This window comes from Vidua macroura, chromosome 1 (assembly GCF_024509145.1).
Source record: "Vidua macroura isolate BioBank_ID:100142 chromosome 1, ASM2450914v1, whole genome shotgun sequence".
In the NCBI taxonomy this organism is placed as follows: domain Eukaryota; kingdom Metazoa; phylum Chordata; class Aves; order Passeriformes; family Viduidae; genus Vidua; species Vidua macroura.
This window is the reverse complement of record NC_071571.1, coordinates 23,058,085-23,083,832: the sequence shown is the minus strand read 5'-3', so window position 1 is coordinate 23,083,832 and position 25,748 is coordinate 23,058,085.

Sequence of the window (25,748 nt, the reverse complement as noted above, 5' to 3'; positions counted from 1 at the left end):
AAGACTGTTAAGACTGTAAATACACCAACGTTGAATTGCTGGCTTTGTGTATATTGTCTATTCCTTTTGCCTCTCACAACCAATTTTTTTTTTAACCTCACAGTTTTGGGATAACACTCCATGGTTTGAATTTTCTGTATATATTTAGAAATTAATACTGGTACTAACCAAGAAATCCCAGAAAATTCCAGTGCACATTCTGGCTTATTAGTGCACATCCATGAGTTTCCCATTCCTGAGGTAAAACCTCTCTTGCCTTCTTGAATCCACAAGCTACACTCATGCTTCAATCAGAGGACATCAAAGCCACAAATAACTTTGTGTATACAAGGGTCTGCACAGAAGACAAAATATAATGGTGGCCATTCCAACGCACAGCAAGATCACAATATTGGACATACTGGGAGATATAATTTAGTCTGACACACATCAAGGTGGTTACATGTACAATAGTGTGCAACTTCACATGCAGGGCAATTTTTAACCCACTCTTCTTTGTAAACAGGCTCAGACAGGGTAGGAAATTCTGCCCCTGCTGTGCTGATCTGCAACTGTCTTCTTGCTCTTTATAAATCTCGTTTCCTGTCTACTTTCAAAATGTTATCTTAACTAGGATTAATAAAGATACTCTGGGGAGCTACTTATCTCTCATAGGAATTATGTTTATAATGATAATAATAGAAAAGCTTTAATCTCAGAAGAACAATGGAGGGGGAGGGAAACTAGAAAGAAAAAATGTACATATAAGAGAATAGACAGGTAGGAGATGGGCACTGGAAATCATGGGTGGACCCCCACCAAAACCTGAGATCCAAATACCCCTGAACTTTGAGAACATCTAAAGCCAGATCAAAAAGTTTTGATCTGAACCCCTACATTTCTCTCTGAATTAGGGATGGATAAGCTGGCTCTGATAAAAGAAGATCCATCCTGAGACTTTTTGAAATTCAAAAGAGCTCAGTTTACCTTTTAAATTAAGTTCTGAGCAGCTTTCCTACTTCTTGCATTCAGCCAGAAGATGGGAAAATATCAAAACACAGCATGAAAGATGTGCCTGCCCAGTCTGAATGAAGGTGTACTGAAAATCTCCTCAGGGAGATTGATCCTCTGAGATTTCCAGAGCAAAGATGCCTGTATGTGCTTCAGAAAAGGAGATGAAGTTTTAGGCAATTGACTGAACGAAATCACAACATCAAACAAATTGAGGTTCGCTATGACTTGCTGTTTAACTGGTATATAATTAAATTAATTTTAGATATATGGGATTCTCCTCTTTGTAACCAAAGACCTTCAAAGTTCACTGGCTTTGGTGGCTACATCTGTACTAGGAAATGAAGCACATCCTGCCTTTTTTCTGGCCAATTGAAAGGGCATGGCTCATGCCCATAGCACTGAACTCTCCTGCCCTCCAGACCCCAATGCCCGCATCCAAACTGACTGAACATGGTCCTTGGCCCATGTTCACTTGTGAGCCATACTGAGGATCTGCTGGAATGTGCCAAAGGCATGACTAAAATGTCCAGATACTGTGCTCGTATTTAGCAGTATGGATAATCATGGGATAACAGCAGGTCTGTGTTCTGGTGCTTTTATGTCAGTAAAAAAGACCGAACCATCTTGATGCTGGTTATCTGCTGCTGTGACTGCAGTCTCCCTTCCTTGTAAGGTGTAGTGACCAATTTTGCATATCATCAGTCTTTCCTGCAACTCTTCTTGCTAAGTTTCAATATGATGTTCTTTATGAATGAGCTCATTTTTGTCTCTAGTCAGAGATCAGATGTCCTTGTTTAGCCCACTTGATTTTGGCCCTGTTCATTATTAAACATTCAGTAACATTCACTTTTGTTGAGGTGTGTGTATGTATTATCAAAGTTCTCTTGTTGTTTTGAGAAATTAAGATTGGAAATTGCCATTAGTTTGTCTGGCAGTGATGTATCTCTAAGCAATATGGATCAGTGAAAGCATGTAAAGATAATTAGTATAATTGCCTTATTAATTCAATGCTGGCCTTTAAAGCCTCAGAAGGCAGCCACTGCTGGTACACTATTGCACGCAGCTCAGGTACAGTGTACATCACTGACACATATTAAATCTGTGTTGAAAAGAGACCTGGATGAACAGACCTAAGTCTTGTGTCCCAGTTTCACCTTGGAAAGAAGCCTAAACCAGTAGACCAAAGTCATCTTGCAGACGACACCAAGTTAGACGTGAATGCTGTTCTGCTTGAGGATAGGAAGGTTCTAAGGAGGGATCTGGACACTCTGGATAGTTCAAAATGCAATGAGGCCTGCAGCAATTAGTTTGTGTTTCAAGGGGTCTGTGCCTGACTCTGGTGTAAGATATATGTCCAGCATTCAGGCTTTCCATGTGTTCCCACATTGGTATGTTGATCACTTAATCTTTTCAGGAAGGCACTGTTATCCCAAGAGATCCCATACTGTTTCAGAGCCACCAAGGTCCTCAAACAACATCCAATTACAATCTACTTTAACTGTATCCCATGATAAGTGAGAAACCAAATAAGACTGATGAGGCCCAGTGACCCTCTGATGACTGTTTTCAGAGCAAGGGTTGAAGCTTTATCATGGAGTACAATAAGCTGAAATGGTTAAGCTGGAAGGTGATTAATACAAGGACACCATTTGCTAGAGATGAGAATGTTTGGATAGAGCATGGCTTCCTGGCTAAGGAATGATTTCCTTCCATACAGTAGGAATTGTCCTTATGTGCATATATTTTTTCATTTAGATAGATGTTTGTGTGAGCATCTGTGTCTGTGTTGAGAAGCACAAAAAAAATCCAAGCATGCAAATGAAAAAAACGTGTTCTTTTATGAGGAAAATGGTCTGCTCTCTTTTGGTTACATAGTTGTTAGTTTAATCTTCATAATAAAGTTTTTTGTGTTCTTTTTTAAAAGTGTAGCAAACTGAAACATAGGTAGAAATAAAATATTTGGGTTACAGGGAAAAAAAAAAATGGCCTGACTTTAAAGGCACACATTTCATAACACCACATGTGCAAAGCATTATAATAATTGCACTGTGCACATTTGTAGCAAAAAAAGTGAACAATGAATATTAAAAACACATTCCTAAAGCTGGCCCAGAAACTTGGAGACTGGTACTAGAGCCAGGACTGGACTCCTTCATCCAGAGCTGGTGTGCTTTGGTGTCAGCTAAAGTGATGGGCTTGGGTGCAGGTGAGGGCACTGGGGAGGAGCATGCAAGGCTGGTCCATTTGCTATTGCTTTTTTTTCCTGGCTTTCTACCCCACAGAAGGTATTTCACTGAGAAAAATCTGGCTGGAGCCCTCAATGGCTGCTGTTCAACACTGCTGTAGTGCCAGAAAGTGAAGGAAAAGGGGTGGATGTGGAAGCAAAACAGCGAGGAACAAATGGTCTGAAGGCCATACTGGGAATGTCTGGCCCATTTTCATGGTGAGGAGACAGAGACACTCAGATTTCCTCATATACACACTCCTGGCAAGATGGACAAGATAAGTACCCCCACAGAAGTTGTGTGGTCCTGGTTAACTGATGATAAATTCCATTTAATCAGTGGGCTATGCAGCATGTTGAAGTTGTTTTATGGGGAAAAACAACTGAACTGAATTGAAACAGTCATGCAGACAAGTGAAGAATGAAGTAGCCACCTCTCAAGGAATGGTTCATCTTTCCAGTAAGGAACAACTCCAGGATGGTTTGAAGATTCTGATATTGCTCCATGAAGCAAAAAGCAGGAGATCATGTTTTGCATTTTATAGCAGCAGGAGATAACCCATGAAAAGCTGCAGAACTCAGATGCCTTTCACAAGCTCAGGAGAGTAAACTTCCTCTAAGACTAAAAATAGGACAGATGTCAAGATGTCCCAGCTCTGAATGCAGGGGCTTTGCCATGAGATTGCAGCTGTGCAATCAACACCCAAGATTTTATTTGGTCCTATAGAAGGAGGAACATGGAACACTTGGTCTACAGGTCCAAATGGTAAACATTTAACAGGGGAATGCTCTTCTTTCCCCTTTTCTCTCTTTATCTTGAGCTCATTCATCCATCCAAATAATTTTAGTTATAAGAACCTTTTTCTCCCCTTCCTTTTCCTTCTTTTTGCGCCTTAGAATTTTCTCTTTGGATGCCTACAAAAATTACCAGTTGTGATGTTGTTGCTGTTGTGCCTACCACACTCACTGTCACTATTCCACTGCTGCATTTTACTTCTGCTTTAATCCTTCTGTGTCATAGACTGAGAGTGTAAGGTTTTCAGAGGAAAACCATTCTCATATAATGACAACCTGACCTATGATTAGTGTTCAAAAGTGCTATGACAATACTTCTATTATTGCCATTACGAATTTATCTGTGGTTAAATCTTTAACAAGTACTATTTAAGATGAGGTCACATATCAAATGAGTGTTTTGGACTTAAAAAAAAATAACATTCTCATTGTCACAAGACAGATGTAAAAATCATGCTATTAAAAATAATAAGTAATTAGACTTCTGAAGCAATGCAAAATAGATGTGCTTTTTTTTTTTTTTTCTGAAAAGTGGGGATTTGCCAGTAATTCTACAACATTAAGAGCAGAGCTTAGAAGAAAAACAAATATTAAGAGATTAGTAATAAAATCATAAGAAATTAAAACATTGGCTATTTATAAGCTGACAGTCACAAAAATCAGAGATGTAATAAATTTCAATAGTAAACATGTCAGTCATCCAAAAAAATATTAATAATCCCATTTTCTTCTCTTTTCTTCTTTGACACACTTCTCTAATTAAATGAATATAGTAAAACTGTGGCTTGCTTAGCCCAATCATGTAATACCTTCAAAGACAATTAACAGCATGCAGAAAGGCCCTTTGATGTGAAATTAGAGAAAATTAATGTATTTGGATTTTGATTTACAAACCCAATAAAGAGACATTCTGAGGTGGAGAGTTAGAATATGTACTCCTTAAACAGAAGAGTAATGGTTCGCCTTTACCCAAGCAATAGGTCACCGTGCATTACAATTTCCAGATGGTTACATTGACAAAGTACTACAATGCTATGTTAGCCATCTTCCTTATTAAGAAGTCACATATCAAAAACTCACAGTGATCTAGATATTATGAAAGCTAATTAAACATATGGAAAATTAACAGTTCTGATGTATGATTCAAAAACTACTGTAGTGGTCTTGAATTGTTGCAAAGAGCAAGAAAGCCAGAGGAGATGAAGGAATGTGCTAATTAAGGAATATTTTTGGAATGTAAACTCAGGTAGGTTTCCAAGAGGCTGTGGGAAGAAGAAATCTGATGCTAGCTATCAGGAAAGAGGGAGTCATACTTCATGTAAATCTTAAACCTGCACTCCCAAGGGCCAGAGATAAGGATAAAGCAAAAGAAAAGCAAGAGAGGTGGGACGGCATCCATCTTGGACAGAAAATGCACCCTTGAGAGGTGCTGGAGTTTTGAATTTCTGCCTTTCTTTCCTTCCTTCACATCTTCTATTAATGTTATAAATCTGCTTTGCAATATGGTATTAAAGAGACAAAGACCTACTTAGCTGCTGCACTGGTTACTGAGGCTGACTGCAGCCTCAGAAAATATGATCTGAAATACAACCAGGAGGTTGTAGAGGCTAGACATGATCTATTGCCACCTGTCATTGCTAAGTAACATCTCACAGAAATAGTGAATGGCAGTTTGAAGAAGAGATTAATCCCACTATTTGAAGCTGTTGGAAGAGTGTTGATTTTCAAGGATCCACCAAACCTAAGAATGGTCCAACCCAGTGAGTGGAAATCAAGGAGGCCTGCATGGATGAACAAGGAGCTCCTGATGAAACTCAAACATAAAAAGAAATTTTTTTAAGCAATGTAACTAGAGTTGGATTTCCCAGCAGGAACATAGAGACACTGTCTCAGTGTATTGGTATGGGGCTAGGAAAGCCAAAGCTCACCTGGAGTTGAGTTGAGGCAAGTGATATGAATGTCAAGAAGAAACACTTCTTTTTTACTGTGAGGATGATGAAACAGTGGAACAGGTTTCTGAGAGGGGTTGGGATGTGTCCATCTCTGGGCATCTCCAAAACCCAACTAGACATAATCCTGATTAACTTGCTCTATCTGACCCTGCTCTGAGCAGAGGGGCTCAGCCAGATGATCTGCAGAGATCCCTTCCAGACTCAATGAATTTGTGATTCCGTCATTGTGTTTACTTTTCTTTTTAGTATTTTTGATCAATAGTTTAAATATTTTGTTTGTGTAATGCTAATTGATTTAGCTTCAAATTTGTCATTGTGATTTGGCTTCAAATTTGTGCCAGTGAAAATTCAGGTTAATCTAACAGGCAGCATGTGCACATAAATCAAGGTATCCATGATGCTAGCCAAGTTTTGATATTGGCATGTGTCCCATTAAAGTATGAATTTAAAATCAGTATCAATTTTGGTACTATCAGGTTCCAAGTGAAATGGAATGGGCTGTCCCAAGTTGACAACTTCAGGGCCTCTCCAACAGACAATGGTGAAGCAAACTTCAGTTAGAACTACCCCTTATGTCCTCATAATATCTAAAATGTTTGTCTTCTGTATATCTTGTGGATAAGTAGGTGAGGTGGACAGCATGTGAGGTAGAAAAATTCACCTTTTATTTGTCACCACTTGTTCTCATGCATCTGAAGTGTTGTGATTCTATCTGTTGGTTTGGAAGAATAGGTGTTGCATGAGGGTGACACATGGAGCTATAAAGCTTTTACTTGTATGGCAAGCAGACAGTATCAAGGAGGTAGTGCAGTTTGATATGGGGATACTGGAAATTTGCCACAGTACAGATTTGCAGGAACCAGGAAAAAATCAAAGAAGCACTGGGCAGGGAGTTTAAAATGCAATGATCAATCATCTTCTTAACCTAGTTTTCATAATGTCCTGTACAGTTTTGCAAGGAGGACTTCCAGTACAGTGCTGTTGTAAACCTGAAGCTGTAGAAGCCTTGGAAAGCACATTATCTTGCACTAATAGAAAGGTATGAAGTATTAAAATAATTAAAGCATCTACATGAAGTGTCACAAGATGCTGTATAAAATCTCTTCAGCTGTATCAAATAGTTTTCTTTTAACGAAAGGAAGCAAACACATTTATATAGCCTTGGGGAACAGTTTGCATAATGTTGATGTCAGAGGGTTCACATTGCAGGTATCTGGGATTTACCTACCAGTAAATGACAGCTTGCTAACAAGTCTGTCTTCATTTGCATACATAAAGTCAGGGGAAAAAAGTAAGTTGTACAAGTTTTAAGGCATGCTCAGTTTGAAAAGTGTCTTAGATGTTTTAGCAATATAGTTATGTGAAAAATTAGCTTGACAATAGAATTCAATGTTGCTATTCTTTTTAGCATAGCTGATTTCTTTAGAAGGTCAGATAATGAAATCTGTCTCTATTCAGTTGTTGGATAACCTTGAAATCACATTGGTGATATGAGGGATGCATGCTAACTTTAGTTAACTCTCTAGTTACTATTCTACACAAATTATTTTAATCTTAAGGCATAAGCCTTTTCCTCCTCCAAAAGACAGAAGTAGTTAATAAATTCTATAGGGAATAACACAATGTATGAATTATTATTTACCACGAAGTGTTACTGTTCATAAAATCATATAAAAATACATATATTCACCTCTCTACTGTGAGATACAGGGCTAGATTAAGATTTTACTGTGGTTTTACTTTGGGTATGAAATTCCATTTTAGGGGAGTTACTCCAGGTTTACTCCCAGTACAAACAGTGATACAAGTTCAAATCATAATGCATATATGGATTGATTGATAATTGTGATTTTATTGATTTGGCTGCTTAGAATTGATTTTGTTGTTCTTGTTTTTATTTGAGTGGTTTTGTTTTCATGGTTTTTTTCTCTTTGTGTGTGTGTGTGTGTGAGAACACTTCTTAGAAGAATAACAAAAACTAGTTGTAGGATTTCTATGAGTAAATGTATCTCTTACCATCAATAAATGTAATTTGTCTGAAAGGTGTGCAGAAAACACTTTCTGTCGCACTGCCATGTAAAGCACATTGCAACCACAGTGAATAGAACAGAGAAAAACCCTGAATTGCTCAGAAACAAGTCACTTATAGCTCAATTCATGCTTCACTATAGCATTAAAATTCTTGTCATGGAATATCTGAAAGCAAAATAAGTGGATTTACCAGAATAATTATATTATTGGGAAAGGTGAAGGGTTATAAAATCAGATTGTTTAGACATGTGACAATAACCATACTTCTATGCAAATACACAAGAAAGGACTACTTTGGGCTGCCAAAAATTCTAGCTACAAATAGAATTCCTTACTTTATTTTAATTCTGTGTGACAAGAACTGGTGAAATTATTACACAGGCTGGTAAAATACAGGGAACAGTTTGATGTGGTTATGAAGCATGCAAGCCTGATGCATGTACTGCAAAATACTGCTAGGAATTGAAGACATGTGCAAAACAACTAGAAAACACCTTTAATTTCACAAATAATGTGAATTTTTTGAGGTATAAAATTTCCATTTCTAAAGCTGCGGATTTTATAATTTTGCAGGAAATAATAACTCTTTCTATCTGTGTTGTTTTCTGGATAAGGCCACAGCTTTCCTCTCAACAAATTTGATTTATATGAAATGAAAAGTGTGCTGCTTTTATGGCTTCATGTTGCATTGTTCACCTGCTAGTGAACCCTATCGTATCAGAGAAGTGATGGAGAGCACAGACAGGTTTTAAAAGAAAGACCCTCATCCTAGGAATAATTCTTCTCCTTCTTTAATATTTATATTCCTGTAGTGCTCAAAGACTTTGTTGCCTGAGATACAAACACAGTGATACAAGTCGACTCTTTTCGATGTGCTTGCAATCAAAGAACCACAAAAATGAAATAAGCAGGGAGACAGAAAAAGAATATTTTAAAAAGTATAATAGCTTGCAGAGCTTGTAAAAATGCTGCTCTTTACTCTCAGTTCTGACTTCATACTTTAAGGGGTCGCTGCAGCAGATGGAGGAGACATCTTTAGCAGCCTAAGCAAGGATAAGACTATAGGAAATCAGAGAATTAAGACTGATCTGGAAAGAATTGAGGCCACAGAGCATAAAATCTGGATTTTGCATTGCGATTATTATTCCAAGTTAGCTGTCAATTTAATAGGCAATAAATCTAATTGACCAACATACGGAATGCTTCCCATATGGAAAAATATTATTTCAGATTAGATAACAAGTTGATAAGAGAATGCCACACTATAAATCCAGAAAAAAAGGGATTACTGTATAATTTACAGCTAATTTTGCACAGCTGTCTTAGAGAAAAATGACCAAGGAGAGCAGGAGGAAGCAAACCAAATACCTGCTGACATATAAATGTGAGAACTAAAAAGCAAAAGAAATTAGGTTAACCTTCAAATCAGCATGCAAGGTAAAGTCAAATCTATACAGATGCATTCATTTTGATAGTAGTGAAACTAGGAGAGGATTTTTTTTAAGGTAAACTACTAGATTTTGCAAAGGAAGAACTAGATGGAATGTGAAAGAGGCTTTTTTCAGAGGTGGTCTCAGTCTGGGGCCTGCAAAGAACTTTGAAATTGTTTGCAAAAGGTACCTGTGGAAACCAAGCTCATAAATACTCTGTAGCAATCCACACCTGTTAATTTTCGCTGGGGTTTCCACTTCTCCAAGTGAATTAGTAAGGGGTCCACAAATCAAAAAAGTTGAAAACCATTGGGCTGAGGACTAATCTCTGTCCTCAGATATCCACTCAGTTCCCATCACAGGCCCTGGGAATGGCTCTCGTGGCTGAAGAATTGGCCCTGTTCATCCAACAGTCATTCAGAAAGAAAAGTTGTCCCTGGCTGAATACTGAGCAGGCGTAGGTATATGTCAGATAATGGAGACCGTCAGCGTACACAGAGGCTGTAATTCACCCATGGGGTCCTGGTGAGTGCATGTGCTTTAACTGCACAGCAGTTTGAACTCAGCCCACAGCCATCTGGTGCTATTTAAAATATATACTTTTGAACTTTCACCTTTTAATCTTTCTGGTTGGAAAACATACACCAGTTCAAAGGTTACCTCTCTTGACCTTGAACAATTCCCTTTTAGAAACAACACCGAAGGTTTATTATCATTACTTTTACTGGTGTTAATGAAGGGGCAATTCTCTACTGTGATTTGTACACACATTTTGAAATAAAGCAAAACACAGTTGTTGTACATTTAAAAATACATTTTCCATAAGTGCCATGATTTTTAGGTGCCTCCATTCTGGGAATTTCAAATGAATGGCTTTCTTAGGAGCCTAATTATCAGATGGGCTCAGTACTTGCAACCTCTCCACTGCCCCCAAAATACCAGAATCAGAGGCACTCAGGAATGAAATGAATGATTTAAAACTTTGGCCATACATGGTTATGCAGATGCATACAAATCACTCTTGAGACTATGTTCTATTCTGTCTACGATAGCAGAAAAGCATAAACACACCCTAGATATGTTTTCCACACCTCTCCAAGGCACCCAAACACCTTTATCTAATCAAGAGAGCCTGTAGGTAAGCATGGTGCACTGATAGCCAGTTTTCTCAGTGCTCATGCAGTAGCCTGACACCAGTTTCATCTCTTTTTTCAGCTGATTACGTGTATGGAGTGTCACACAGATATTTTAATGTTCCATGAAGATTTGCATTGGGCAAACTGAAACAGTCACACTAAGGACCCCTTTATCTGGACCTGTTCTGTATGGAATTTGAAACTTCTACTTTAAAAGAATGCAATTAATACTATTACTTGAAGAGAAATGGTTTCCTGAAGCAGTCAAAGAAATGGAGATGTAACTGGTTCTGTAGGTAACATTTGAAATAGCTCAGACTTTGCCTTCTTATGTTCTTCTCAGTCTTAGGTTTACATTTCCAGAACTGCAATACCTGTTACTGATTATTTAACAGGGCTCCAGATTCCCTGGGACTAAGGGCAAAGTATGAGACGCATACCTCTCATTTGTTCTCAATTTTGAGCCTAAGGTTTGAGTTTTTCTATCAAGTTAGATTAATTCATATTTCTATCCTACTTGATTCTCAAACACATTTCAACATCAACTTAAAAATTATATTGAATAACATGGGATGGAGTCTTTAAGTTTTACCATTGCACAGCAGATTTTAAACATCACACACAGAATATGAGAGGAAATGATTCTCTCCCTTACATTAAAAAAAAGTAAAAATTGGAACTCCTAAAAAGGATTTACACATATTGCTTCAGGCTGCTAGCCACTCGCTTAGAGGTGGGTGGTGTTTGTTCAATAGCTGAAATACTTTTTGACTTGACTTTCTGTTTTTCTTGTTTCCCAGGTGATTGGTTCTGGTGTTTTTAGAACTGTCTACTACATCCTGAACATTTTCCATGCATCACTGACTGGGAACATTTTAAGCTGGCGTCAAAGATAGAGTCTGTGGGGAAGTCTGCACACAAATAATACTTCTTCATTGTTCTTGCTCAGCAGCAATCATGTCTTTTGCAAGCTGTTTCACCCAGTGCAGCAGAAGAGTAAACTAAAAATAATCAGCCAGATAATTTTTTTCCTAAGCAATCCATATTCTCATTTTCAGACCCAATGTACCTCTGGATGACAGAAAGTGTTCAACTCCATTAGCACCAGCCATCCAGTAGAGCCCAGCCTGGCAGGCATGTGATAGCAGCCATGTAAGGAAGCCTAGGAGAGGCCACACAGGAAGATTATATAAATGAGAATCACAGTTGGAGATGAATAGTGAAGTACAATGAAATGGGCTAGACGATGCTGAATGTCCTTTGGCATAAGGAAACAATCTAATTTCTGTAAGCTTTTATTCAGGAAAAATGCCTTGACATCAGCATATACAGACCACAATCTGCAAGAGTGGCATAAAAAATAACTCCAAATCTTGAAGTAGTCTCCTAAACAGAGATTCTTATGAAACAAGGGTCACCTTTGAAAGTGCGGTGACTCACAGCTCCCATCCGAGACGAACCTTCAGCACCTTATTTTATCAGATTTATCTGTGAAGTAGGAGGGGAAGGTGAACAGTAAGGTTTTGTTACAGCGTTCAGCTTACATTTAGGGTCGTTAAAACTGTGCAGGGTGTCTTCAGAGGCCAGAAGGGAAGCAGAGTGTGATGTCTCTGAAGAGGCATTGGAAGCTGCACTTGCCAGGACTATGTGAGCAATGTAGATCTATATCCATTCCATCAAACTGGAGCTGGAGGCATCACAACAACTGTGGGAACTACCCCTGGCTACTCATGCATGCTCTGCTCTGCAGCGTGTGCCAGCAGCTCGAGGCATGGCCCCAGGCAAAAAGAGCTGTGCAAGGCAAGGAACAAAATGATAATATTTGTCAGTGACTTTCTTCCTCTGCATTTGGTCTGGGTGAGAAGTGGTAGAAAAGGAAAGGAGAAAACAAGGTAAAGTAATAGGGAAAGACACTGAGAGTACTCTTGACTGCCTATATAGAAGCTAGAAGGAAGACAGTCATCCAGAAGCAATGCAGAGGAGGGAGATTACTCATGAGTAAAATGTAAGGAAAGAGGCTAGAAGTCTATAAGGAACAAGATGTTTAGTGAAAAACTGTCTAAGAAGCAGTTTCCTCAGAAAACAGTAAATTGCTGCATTCAAAAGACTTTGACTGTTTCTAGGAGCCACCTCTTGGATCACAAATGGGTAAATTCCACTTACCAGCTGTGTAGGAAATCTGAGGTGTCAAAACCAAGAAATTCACATAGCAACCAGGTTTTGAACGGGAAAAGAGTGTAAGGCCCCACAAAAAGCTCATTGTGGAAGTTTTTATGGAAAAGGAAAGAGTGCACCTTTCGGACCTTCAAGCAAATGCCTGAGAATTTCAGCAATGTTACACCTCGATCCTGGAGAGAGACCTAAGCTGAAGCCAACAGAAGTAGAGAAAATGCTCTCTGTCCCAGCAAGAATTTATACAATTCTAACTTAGGGTTCATAAATTTTGGAAATAATTTCTCTGATGAAAGGATAGTTGGGTGCTGAGTGTCCTGCATGTCCTCCACACCTTTTCTTTTCTGGAAAAGAGTCTGCTGCCTGTATTTGTACATTTTGAAAACAAGATACTTCTGCTTGTCCTCACATTTGAATTCTGAGCTGGAAATTCTGTTTACCAAGTTATCACTTGTCTGGGTAAAGGGCTTATTTACTAGTTCTTTATTCCTGGAAAACACAGAGCTCTGAGGAAAGAAAAAAAAATTGCAACACATAATTTACTGGCAAAGTTAGGCTTTTGCTCTTATTTCCATGAGCGCAGCAGCAGCATGGCTTCTTGAACGTACTCATTATTCAAATATATTCTCTGAGTAAACAGCCAAACACTCTGTACTGTCAGATTTTGCCATTACATGTTGACTGGTGATGCATCTTTCCAAAGGCTTGGCTGATCACCCTGAGTTTGAGAACAGTTTTGTGGAGAAAATATCCTGCTGTGGTTTGTAATTTGCCACTGAGCCCCTCTCCTCCAGTTCTGAAAGGCTGATCTGTGTGATTATAAAGGCCAAACTTAGATGCAGGTGGTGGGAGGGGGCATCAAAGAAGGGCCTACTATTCTGCAGTTCTGTAGTGTCTGATAGCACAAGCAGTCTCGCATGAAGGGTGTTTTTCTCTATTTCATTATTCAGAAGGAATTTCTTAAGAGAGCTGGAGGGTGAGAAAAGAAACTGAGTTTTGTTTATCCCAGAGCCTAGCTGACTTGCTCTGGTGGTGGTGGTGTCTTCTACCTAGGTAAGACTTCCTTGTCTGTCTGCAGCTCAAATCAAGCCACTGTGGCATCAGTTCAAGGTGGGGAGAATCTGCTGAGGATCTCTTTGGGCAGTGCAGGCAGAGCTGGGAGGGCCAGGGTGTGTGGGAGGAGTTGGCAGAGTGCAAGGGAATGAGGTATCACCATCTGCACGAGGCACAGACGTGGTGAGTGAGAGGAACCAAGTTGAGGCTGGTTCTAAAATGCATGGTGTTTCCTTACCCAGCACTTATGCCTTGGAAACATGGGAGGCTGTGCATGAGGCTGTTGTGGTGGAAACGTGGGCAGCCTCAGTGTCATCATACTTCTGCTCAGTCACTTAAACCTTGCACAAAACAAAAGCCTCAAATATGTGTGGGACGTTCCCCAGCTGGGAGATGTCACTTGCCTGAGCATACAAACCAAAGTCATCATTAAGATAGATGCTTGTACACAAGCTGATTTAGCCTCACTGTTCTGAAGGCAAATACACATTTTACATCACAAGCTGAATTTGGAAAAAATTGCAGATAGCTTATTTGTGCACAGAAACGATAGTATTTTTTCCTTTGATGAACTTTACAATAATGCATCACTTCCCCTGCTAGCTAATGTTATTATAATCAAAGACAGTCTTAAACTCTGGTGAAAGTGAAAGATGCGACCAGAACTCAAACTGAACTTGGCATGTCAAATGTTATCACTTCAAAACATCAAATTATGGTTACCAGTGTTCAAATGGGGTCTGCATCTGAAGAGCACAAAGTAGTCAAAACTAAGGGGGACTTCCCATACAGTAGTTGCAATTTTTTTCCTCTCTCAAAACTGTGTCCCAGCATAACAGGAATCCATGGAAGGAAATAAAGGGGTTGTTATTCCAGTGGCTGTTTTCAGTCTTTCAGTGGAAATCCAGTGTAATATAAATGGTTTTCTATATCAACCACAAGGACTGCAGAGGGTGCAGATTTAAAAAAACCCTCCTCCCAAGACATCTTGATTGCAGATGTTATTAAATGATTCTCTGGTGCTGGAAATACTCATCCTGGCTACATGTTGCTCATAGAATACATTCCGTTCTCATGGTTTTCTGACTAGAAGAATGGAAGAAATGCCTCAGAATGTAAGAAGGGAGAAAAATACTTTTGTCTGTAGTGATAGTTCTCCCTATCTTTTGGTCTGGGAGTCAGGTTTCTGCCTGAGGGGACCTGTATGAGGGATGATGAAAGTAATTACTCTGTCAGGTTAAATATAATTTTCTTCTATGTGTCTGCTTCTCATGATGTCAGTTGGTTAACCTGTCAGTCATCTTCCCATGGCATGTGTCCACATGATGTCACGTGCTAAGCTCCATGGTTTATTGTGCTAGTCTAACATAAATTCGAAAAATCTTCAATTTAAAACTTAGTTTTTCATCAATGCTTTGTATTTTTCTTTTGCTTCAATCTTACATGTTCTTTTCTTGATGCATTCCCATCTTATCCAATTTCTTTTTTCACTTCCCCAACTCAGTTTTTCCTTTTATTTCCTATCTTGGTTCATCTCACTTTTTCTCTCCCACACCACAATTCTGTTTCACCCTTCTCGCATCTCTTGCATCTCCTCATTGTTTCCATATCAGGGTACACTACAAAGACCATTTTGCTTTTGCCTCCTTTGCGATGTGGTGCACCTCTCAGTCCCCCTAAGGCCATTCTAAAACTTTCTCTTTTAAAAAGATGAAGATGTGTGGTCTTCCATTTTTTTATTTTTTTTTTTTTAAACCACATCTTCATCTTAACTGCCCTGGTTATCAGAAAATCTGGGGGCAATCTAGACAGTACTACAAGTTGTATGTAAATCCTCCTTGTACTGGGGATGATTTAATCTTCAAGGATTTCACTTGAATATTGTCAAATGATGGTAAAGTCTGCTTAATTTGTTAACTCATTCTTCCCCCTGATTTGATGTTAGAGCATAGAATCTCAAGCAGACTATTTTATTTATAGAAGAACATCTTAGAGCCCAGATGGATGGCAGAAGGATTAAAGATTAAGGTTTTGCATGAGAAAAAGGTTGCAAATCACTAAGACAGCCATCATATTCCTCTGACTGCAGCCAAAATATGTATCATACATATTTAGTTAACTTGGGATGGGGGGTGTGTAAAAGTAACAATATAAATTATTTGGCTCACATATGCTTTGAGGCCCATGGCAAGCACAAGGTGGCTTTGTGAGAGAGTTGGACAAACAATGTTCCTATGTCAGAAATTAAAAAATCAGGTGCAGTACACATTTGCATTAGCATGCTAGGGATGGGATTGTGGGAATGCATTTCTTACATAGACTAATTATTTTCTTAAAATTTCATGAGGGCAGAGTGCTTTCCCATCCAGGTGGAGGACAGTTCTGTATGAATTTTGCCCTCAGTGACCAGGAGTGGAGACATAAAAAGAACTATTCAATGTCTCTGGTTACAGAGATAAGTGAAAGAGTCATTGGCAGCAACTCTGTAGTAATAGCAGCAGTAAGTACTGGGCATGATTTGAATCTCTTGATAGTGATATGGGAATGCCAGAATATTTATCAAGCCATTAGGAGAGGCTGTGCCTAGCTGATAAGATGACTACAGCTGATGAAGTCCACATGAAGACTCTGATGATGCTGGGACACATTTGCAGCCAACAAGGGAGGATAGCAGAGAGTGCTGCTCTCAGAGCAGCATGTACCATTCGTCAGCAAAATTGTACAGCCTCCTGCCTGGGGCAAACTTGTGGAATCTTTAATTAGAAGTGTTAAGAAACATCCTGATGTACATGTTCCTCACGGCTGGGAGCCACCAATAGCCTGCCCTGCTGAGAAACTGCTTCAGTGAGTTGATGGCGGAGGGGAGGGAGCTAGGAGAGATCATCAGAGAACCAGTTCCGAGAGTGATTAATACAGGGCCATATTTTAAACTGTCCTGATATAAAACTGCCAAAATTGTTATGGTTCTCTCTTTGGAAGATGAAATTGCCCAATTTATATCACTTAATGTCTCTTAGTATCATCAAATAAAAAAAAAATGTTTGATTGGAACTAGATTGGGAACAGATTTTTTGCTATAATCATCTGTAAGCAACATGAATAAGGAAGAATTGATCACAGCTTTTCTGATGTTAAATCAGCACATGTGCTGCATCATGGGTAAACTCAGGTGCTAGGACTTGTATTTATGTTGAGAAGTGTTTTTCTCTGAGTGGCTTTTGTTAGTCAAGGCTTTAATATCTCTAGGAGGATTTTGTTACCTACCTTACCTTAATTACTTATCACCTGATTGGGTAAGGCACTGAACTTAGGCATTTGTTTTCCCCTCCTGCTTTGCTGTGAATTGTCCTCTCTGCTGATGATTAGAGTCTTCTAGATCATGGAAGTTAGTGTGGCCATCAGGTCATGCAGATTCAAAATACATTTTCTGCATTTCCCTCTCTCTAATGTGTATAGGTATAGATAGAGAACTCGACATAAACAAGCAAGTTTTTCCTTGAAGAAGTTTCAAAGATCATAACCATAAAGGATTAAGAAATTAAAAAGCTTTTTTCTCTTTGCTTCCAGTAAACAGAAAGTGGTATAAAGAGAGGAGGAATGGAGAACAAACTTGTGTTGCTTTTCACAATTAATTAAGTGTATAAATGCTTAACAATGAATAAACACTATTGACAGAGAAAAGTAAATATGTCTTAAATTTTCTCTGGTTTTTAAAACAAAGAATATCAATAGCAAAATTGTGTTTTTGAATGTGTTTTGAATTTGACAGTGTCTCTTTGACATTTATAAAGTACAGTGATGAGTACGTAATTAAAGTTCTTTGCTTATTTTTCAATATTGAATTCTCAGTCCTACAAACTTCCTTTGAGCTATGGAGTGACTGAACAAAGGAGGAAGGCTTGCCAGCCTGTTCCCAGGCACACCATGCTGTGCACCAGCAATGTGCTTGCCTTTGAACCCAATGCTGAGCCAGACCATGTGCATGTGCTGAGGAGCATCTCTTCACAATGTTCTTGGGGGTTTGTTTCAATTACCACAAAAGTCCTAAGTGAGGAATAGAATGTTTTCCTAAATTTATTTGCCTTTCCTTCTGTCTAAATATGAAGTATCAGTCTTTTCGTGACAAAGAGAGATGTTTTCTTGGGAGCTCATATATCTGGTTTGACTGCAGATAAAATACTGAACAGCATGTATAACCCTGGAACATTAGCACTGAATCCACAGGTAATGAATTTTGCTGTAGGCTGTTTTTCAATTGTTGTTTTTGCTCCTCACTCTCAGAGTGTGCTTTTCACCAGTAAGCATCCTGCTCAGGATTACAGCACTGACGCCCCAGCCTGCCCGGGTTGGAGCAGACTTAGCTGTGTCAGTAACACAAGCTCTCAAGCCAGCAAACTCCCGCTTGCAAGCACACAAAAAAGGCACAGACCAAAGCTGTCTAAATGTTTTCACTCTTTCCATATGAAAATGTTCATTTGGCCCAGATCATATGTGGAGATGCATGTTTATCTCAAATTACACATAACATGCAAATTACTGTCACAAAGCTGAGCACTGCATTAAATCGCCAGTGGTCAAAGTACATAGGCTGTGGGCCAGGGACAGGACTTTGGGAGTCCCCCTTACTGTCTGCTTAGCTCCAGAGTGATGTTCCTTCTTGTATACTCTGCCTGCTTGATTGTCATTTAGCTGGAGATGGAGCATGTTGGCTCAAATCCTTTCTGATGGAGGAACCTGAATCTTATCCATCTCTGAGAGGGGCTGGTGTCAGTAGAGCTGCAGGCAGGAGCTGCTTGGACATTGTTTTAAACAAGGGCTGCTGTTCCCATGCTCTGGATGATTTTGCAGACATGCCTGCGGTGCCCTGAACACACCTCCAGGCTTGAAGCCTTCCAGTTCCCAATGACAGACTTGGCTGTCACACAGGTGTCAAATTGCAGTATGAAATGGCAGTAGCAGGTGAAAGAATTCACAGCATGTCCATACACAAATGTAAACAACTTTTACGTTAGCTCTCCCAGTCTTCTTGTGGATTCATTCTTCCTAATTCATTGGCTAACTTCATATGGAAAATCATCATCAGATGATGGAATTGTATGCATCTCTCCACAGACACAGCCCAGAAGCCTCTGGATATTCTTTTCTGAGGGCACCAGGGGTTGGATACCTGAAATGGATGCATTAACAATTATTTAGGTCTTCAGACATTAAAAGATGATGCAACTATTTCAAACAGATGGCAAATCTTTGACTGAATGCTGAATGTCTGCCGCAGGAAAAGTCTGACAAGATTGCTAAGGGCAGTTGCTTTAGGAAAAATAGCAGAAGGTTACCCTGAGCAACTTGTAGGAGCTCCTGGAGATGGTGAGGTTATAGCAAAAGAGCAGCCAAGCGTGGCAGACACAGAAGCCCCTTGTGCATAGAAGTACAAGATCTCTGTATCATGTGAATGTCATGCCAGTTCTATGTCAGGAGGAAAGCAGAGCATGGGTCCCGTCTCTGTTCTCTGTTGTGTGCAGTTGGTTTACCCTCAGCAAATATTGTTCTAACAGAGCCAGCTGTCAGATTTGCATCTGTTGAACAGATTTAAAACACTGATCTCAGTGGGAGGCAGGTACCTACTCTGCATAAGCACTTTTGCAAATCCCAAAAGGCATTTTTCCATCTTCAGGCACTTCAATATCTTTGAAAATCTTGCCCTTTGTGCCTAGCTTTGCCTCTCTACAAAACAGAGAGAAATCTGCCTCCCTAGGAAGTGAAGCAGTGTTAAATTTATTCATATTTGCTTTAAGCTTTGGAACCACAGACAAAATGTATTCCACAAAGGTGTACTTCTTGTTCAGCATACTATACAATGAAACACCTGTGTCTTCAGTTATTGTCCATGCTGTCATTGGCGTCATTTTGAAAGATGTATCCATGAATCAGAGGAAGGCAAGGTGCCACGCTAATGAACGATAGCTATAGAAAGATAAGCTGCACTGTTTTATGAAGGCCCAGCAGTTCTTTTTATGAAGGACAGAAGCAAGGTTTCACTGCTGGTATCCTCCTGTGCTTGAATGTCTTGCAGAAAAGAGGTAGAAAACTACTACAGGTGTTCATTGTGGTCATTGTGCAAGACATTTATGGATATTCTCAGTTCAGTCAGAGAGAAAAGGAGAGATTTCTACCAGGCTGGGCCTGGGAAGGAGTTTGAAAGGAATGTAAATAATTCACTATCTCTCTTGTTGTTCACATTGTTTATAGATATGTTCTGCCACTGTGCCTCATTCACAGCGCACCAATGGTGTGAGATGTTTTTACTTTAAGACAAATGAAATTGGTCTGCACGATGTTCTCTATAAAAAGAGCGATGTATTTGAAATAAAGCAGATGAGTTTAGTTCTCTTCTCGTCTTCTGAACTGGAGTCTCTCTGTTCCCGTCCTGCCTCAATGGCGACAGACGTTTGGTGAGATAAAGACAGCAAAGATAACTATATGTCCAGATCTTCAATTATGATGTCTAAAAGAGCTCAGTTTTGCAAAATTGTCCCATGCTCCATGTGCTTAGGCCCTTCTGCAGTGAATGATATGGTGGCTTCACTGGGGCTTTCTGGTTGCAGAGGTCTTCTTGTCCTTGCTGCATCTTGCCCTTACTGTGAAATTCCCAGAGTTTCAGAATCTGTTCCTGCACTCTTTTGATAACATGAACAAAGCAGAGGTTGTGTTTGAGCCCTGCAGGGTCCTTTTTTCCTAGTTCCCCCATGGACAGCTTGGGGTGGAAATTTCCATCTGACTTGCTTGCCCTGCCCTCAGATACAGGAGTTTACTCAGGCTGCCCAGTTACTGCTTATCTTGCCTTGGGGTTTTTAACCACTTTCCTTTTGCTGGGCCAGCAGCTATCCTGCCAGTGGAGCTATGCTGGCCTCCTTAAGACTCAGCCTGGCTGTGGCTTCAATTGCTGGTTGATCCCTGCTTCCCAGGTAGTGGCCTGTCCTCTATATCTGATAATAGTCACCTTCTCCAGGGGAAATTCAGAGGCAAATGGCTCCTGCTTTCTGCTTCCTCTTTGCTTGTCTGCACAGACAATACCATGCTGTATGAATGTGATGGGTTTTCTTACTAATCATCTACTTTGGCTATTTTGGGTTTGACGTTATTTTGATTAATTTATTTATTTGGTGGTTCTTGATATTTCCCAGTGGCAAATGCTATGGAAAGCCAGATAAGTACTTCACCCTATTCTTAAACAGCAGGACAACATGTCTTAGCTTTCAATAGCTGAGCATTGTGATGGCTGACAAGGCAACTGGAAGACAATTAAATGACATGATTTGAAGCCAGGGTTCTTTGTTTTAGTGTCTGGCCTGTCCAGGCATTCTAGTGTTATGCTTGTAACTTTTCCCTTTACTTCTATGAAGACAGAAATATGATCAAAGAAAATAAAAAAGGAGAATCTGCAGAAAAGTTATTTAAGCATTACTGAAACATTCTGTGTTAGCAGCGCCAAAGGCTGCGAACTCTCTTAGTGTGTTAAAGCCTTTTAATAATTTGAGATCACATTATAATCCCCTTGTCCAGAATCCTTACAATTTATGCATGGTTTAGTGCTTGGAATAAAGTTAGAATCTCAGCCTCTCTTTCTTTTTTTTCTCCCCTCACTCTTATGCCACAGTCAAGGATAATAATTTTAAATTCTAAAATGTGTTAAAAGCATTAATTGCACTAGTTGAAGTATTTTATTTTGAGTTAAAGTCACTCAGAACTTTAATATGACAGAGAAGATACAGCACAGTAATTCTAGCTGTGACTCAAAACAGGAAAAAATCCTGACTTTGATCTGAGTAATAACGCTTCTCTCTCTGACTGACAAGATTGCTTTCATGCCATATTGAGCCTTAGCACCAGAAGCACCCAAGAGCTGCTGGCTCCCAGGACAGGGAAGGCAGCTGGCAGCTGGCTGGAGCTGGAGCTCACCCTGGACTCAGCCACACATCCTGTCCATGCGGGTGGGAGAGGAGAGGACATCTCACAGCACCGCAGGCACCATGCAGTAAAGTGGAGCCACCTGCCCCCGTGATCTTAATCTTTTCCAAGGCAGTTGTGGAAATTTGCTTAGACCATTCTTGGCATTAAACAAAATGTGTTACATCTCATTATACATAGCTATGTAAAGCTGGAGCATTTTATGCATTTGGTAGAGTGGTTAAGCCAGCAAACAGATATGAGGCAGCTGAAATCTCTAGGGAGAGAGAAGGGTCAGCTGGAACAAGCACATGAAGGGCAAATGTGGGGTGACAGTGGGTCAGATCTCCCTCACAAGGAAAAGGGCTTGGTTCAGCTCCCAGCCCTGGTGGAGAACAGTAGGGTTAGTGCAGTGATTCGGGGTATAAAATGTGCATGCTAGCATTTATTTACATAGCTATGCTGCTGAACCCATGTGTCAGTTCACCTCAGGCCTGTTAAGCACCTTTGGCAACACATTGAAGCTATTCAGGGATGGATTTCTGAAAGCATGAACGGCAAACTGCCATGACAGTTCCACTGGAACCCTCCTAGGGGGTGATTTGAGTATCTAAACATGTGTGTCCAGCACAGTTTAGATGCCCTAGGGTCTTGTGCTTTACTGTAGAAAGTCATGGGTTTCCCATACACCTATCAGAATCTCACCAGAAATTATCAGCTCAACAGAAATTATCTGAAATTACACTGGTTACCTATGTTTAGGCACCTGAATATCTCCTCTAATGCCATGTTGCGCTTGCAGCTAATCCAACTTGTCATAGGAAGAGAGAAAATTTTCTCAGTCCTTCAAGCTTATTTCAGTAGGTCCCTTCCACCTATTTTATAAAACCACGGTGGGCTGGTGGTCTTCCAGTTCACACACATTTTTCTAATTTTTTAATGTTTTGATTGGGAAGAAGTCAGACTTCAAAATTTTTGCTCAAGATTAATCTAGCATTATTGGGTTTCAGAGTTAATGTCCATTTAAGAGAACCTAACTTCTTCACCTCAGAGGCTACCATCCCTACTGTGCCAAATATTTTCAAGGAGTGTTGGTCTTGGCAGTGTGTTTGGAAAGTTACAGAAATCCAGTTAAGCAGTATCATAGAGGAAATGTTTTAGAGTTGTCTGACTTTAAAAAAGATGTGCTACCAGAAGCTCTTTTCATCCTGAGCACCTCTGGTCATATGGAGGGATGGATACACATGGTGAACCTGGTTCCAAAATCTAAAAGTCTTATGTTTCTGATAAAAAAAACCTGCAGGGCTAAATACTCTTTTGAATTCAAACTTGTGCTCCAGGCCCAATTACATGAGTAGTATCCACTCCTGAAGCTTTTCCTCCTTGCTTGTGCCTGCTGTGTACCTGACAACCTGAACACCTTCCCAGGGCTTCCCAACAGAAGTAGTCTGAGCTTTGTCTCACAGTTTCTCTTTATCTGATCTCTCTGCTGTACCTCCACATCTCAGTCTTCTCTGGCTCTGAATCCCAGAAAATTCCTCTTTTTGGCCACTCTGCTGCCTGAGCATGTTAATGCCCAGCTTGGACAAACATTTCTGCCACTTGCCTAGTTTCAGCCCTCCCCATTGCAAACCTTCCTGCTCAGGCTGTTTTATAGCCCTTTACCCCATGGAGAGCATCTGCCTCTCCAGAAAACTTCTACCAAACAAATTCTGTTGTTTCCTCATTCTTCCCATCTTTTTTCTGTATTTATTATATCAGGTATAGCACCCATTCAGCTGTTTTGGATAGAAAAAATGGCAATAGGATGCTCTTATTTGATTTAAATACTAATGGACTTGCCCATTATATAGGTTTTGTATAAAAGGATTCTATGTGGCAATACCAGGAGTCACCTTCTCTGTCACTTGAGTAAAAGCTACTTAGGGTGACTAGCAAGCCTGAGACACTCATATATACAAACAATGCAAGAAGGAAACTGCCAGAAGATGAGAGGCAAAAGCTCATAATATAGAGTCTATACTGGGAGAATCTCAGATTCTGTGTATTCAACTTGACCTTAAAACTGGAGCTACAATAATGTATATTCATTATGTGTATACATCCAGAATATATATTATTTTTGAAAGAAGACATATAAACCTTCAAGTTTCAGTCCATTAAGTTAGAAATTACCAGAGGTTATGCATAAATTTTGTCAATGAACAGGTTTAAATTTCAGTGACTGCTTAAGGAAAAATTGTATATTTGACTTGCTTTAATTGCCAAAGGCTACGGTTTCAGAGGAAAGAATGACCGGCTAAGTAGTCAGCAAAAAAAAAAAAAAAGATATCATTACTGCATGATATATTGTGCTGTTTTCTGTGCTATAGGTTCTCTTCTGTGTTGCTCCATCTCACCCAGATCTCACAACAAACTCCAATATGTCTGTCTGCAGCCTAGCTGTTATTCCTGCTAAGATCAATGCCTCCTGGTTGGTTGTAGATATTTAATTATCCCCAGACGTGTAGTGTACAGAGTGGAGCCTTACGTACACATAACGCTGAGGATGAAGGGTCTGTGACCAAACCTTTCTCTGAGCAAAAGTCACTTAACACATTTTTGCATTACAAAATATCCCACAGTGAGATCTCACTGGAACCAGATGTTCATAGCAGAAAGCATATGGCAAGAGGATGTAGATCCATTTTTCTTAAGTCCTCTTGAAAAGTCATTGTGTCATAGCCCAAATTCTGCTGAAATTCATGCTTATAATCCCTAAAGCCTTTGCCCAGTTAAAAAAAAAAAGCACGTCTCTGTTTTCATTGCTTGTGAATCACTTCCACATCCATTGATTTCCGATGGTTTGCAGAGAAAGCGGCCGAGAAGAGAATCTGACCCACAATGAACAAGGTGTGCATGAAGCTTGAATGAATGGAACATGTGTGACAAATTAGTGAATGAGTGTTTGTCCCAAAGAAACAGAGACAATAGTCAAATAAAAATCAGCCTTTGTGTGTTCCATAAGTATTTAATCTCAACCTAAAGAGATAGAAATTTCTAAACAGTATGTATGCTGTTTATCATATCGTGTCATCTCATATTATACAATGCCTGTTGGTGCATGACAGCTGCCTAATCTGTTTATGTAGTTGGGCTTAACCAGGTGAGTTTGTTCTTATTGAATGGATTAGAGTGTCTGACAACAGACCTCTTTTCAAAGAAAGTCGCTGCCAATACAGAGAAGAGCAGGGCCTTAAAAAACACTGTAATCCAACGCCCAGGGCTAATGAAGGCTGAAAACGTCCTTCACTACATTTAACCCCCTTGAGCCCACAGATGCTGCATTTATTAAGGGGGTTAATTGCTCTGTCCTGGCCAACTACACCCAGCACAAGCCTAGTTGTGTGGTCAGATGTGTGTCCTTCATGCCCACAAGGCAGCAATCCATCTCTGAGAGGAGCCTTGGGAAATGTGTGCCAGGTGGGCACCCAGAGACAGTAGCAGTGACCAGGACAGGAGCAGTGTCTGCTCCTCTCGTGCTTCTTCTTGAGATGGCTAGAAGAAAGATGAGGCTGAGGGGTTGCTTCCTTGGTGGCCCACAGGTAACCCTTCAGTGGTCACTGCATGTCTGGCAATGCTGCTAATGCTGCTTTGGAGCATGGCAGAGGGACTGCAAGAGTCCACCAGTGTCTCAGAAATCAAAAAAAGAGTCACACTTTGGATCTTTCAATATGCAATTGCCATAATTTTACATCCTTAGGCACAATCTGAGTTACTCTCTGTAAAAATGTTGTTATTTCTTGACTGTATTTGACCTTGCCAATAACAGAAAAATTGCCAACCATAGTCAGTGATGTCTCCCATTCTTTCACTTTACTCTTCACTTGGGATCTTTCAGGTAATTGCAATTCTTAAAAGCTATTGGAGGTTGGAAACACTTTTAACAGCATTTGCAATACATAGGAAATTCTAAGCCAGACTAGACATTCTTGGTTTGGTATAAAGTCCAAATATATGAGTCATCCTACAAAACAAA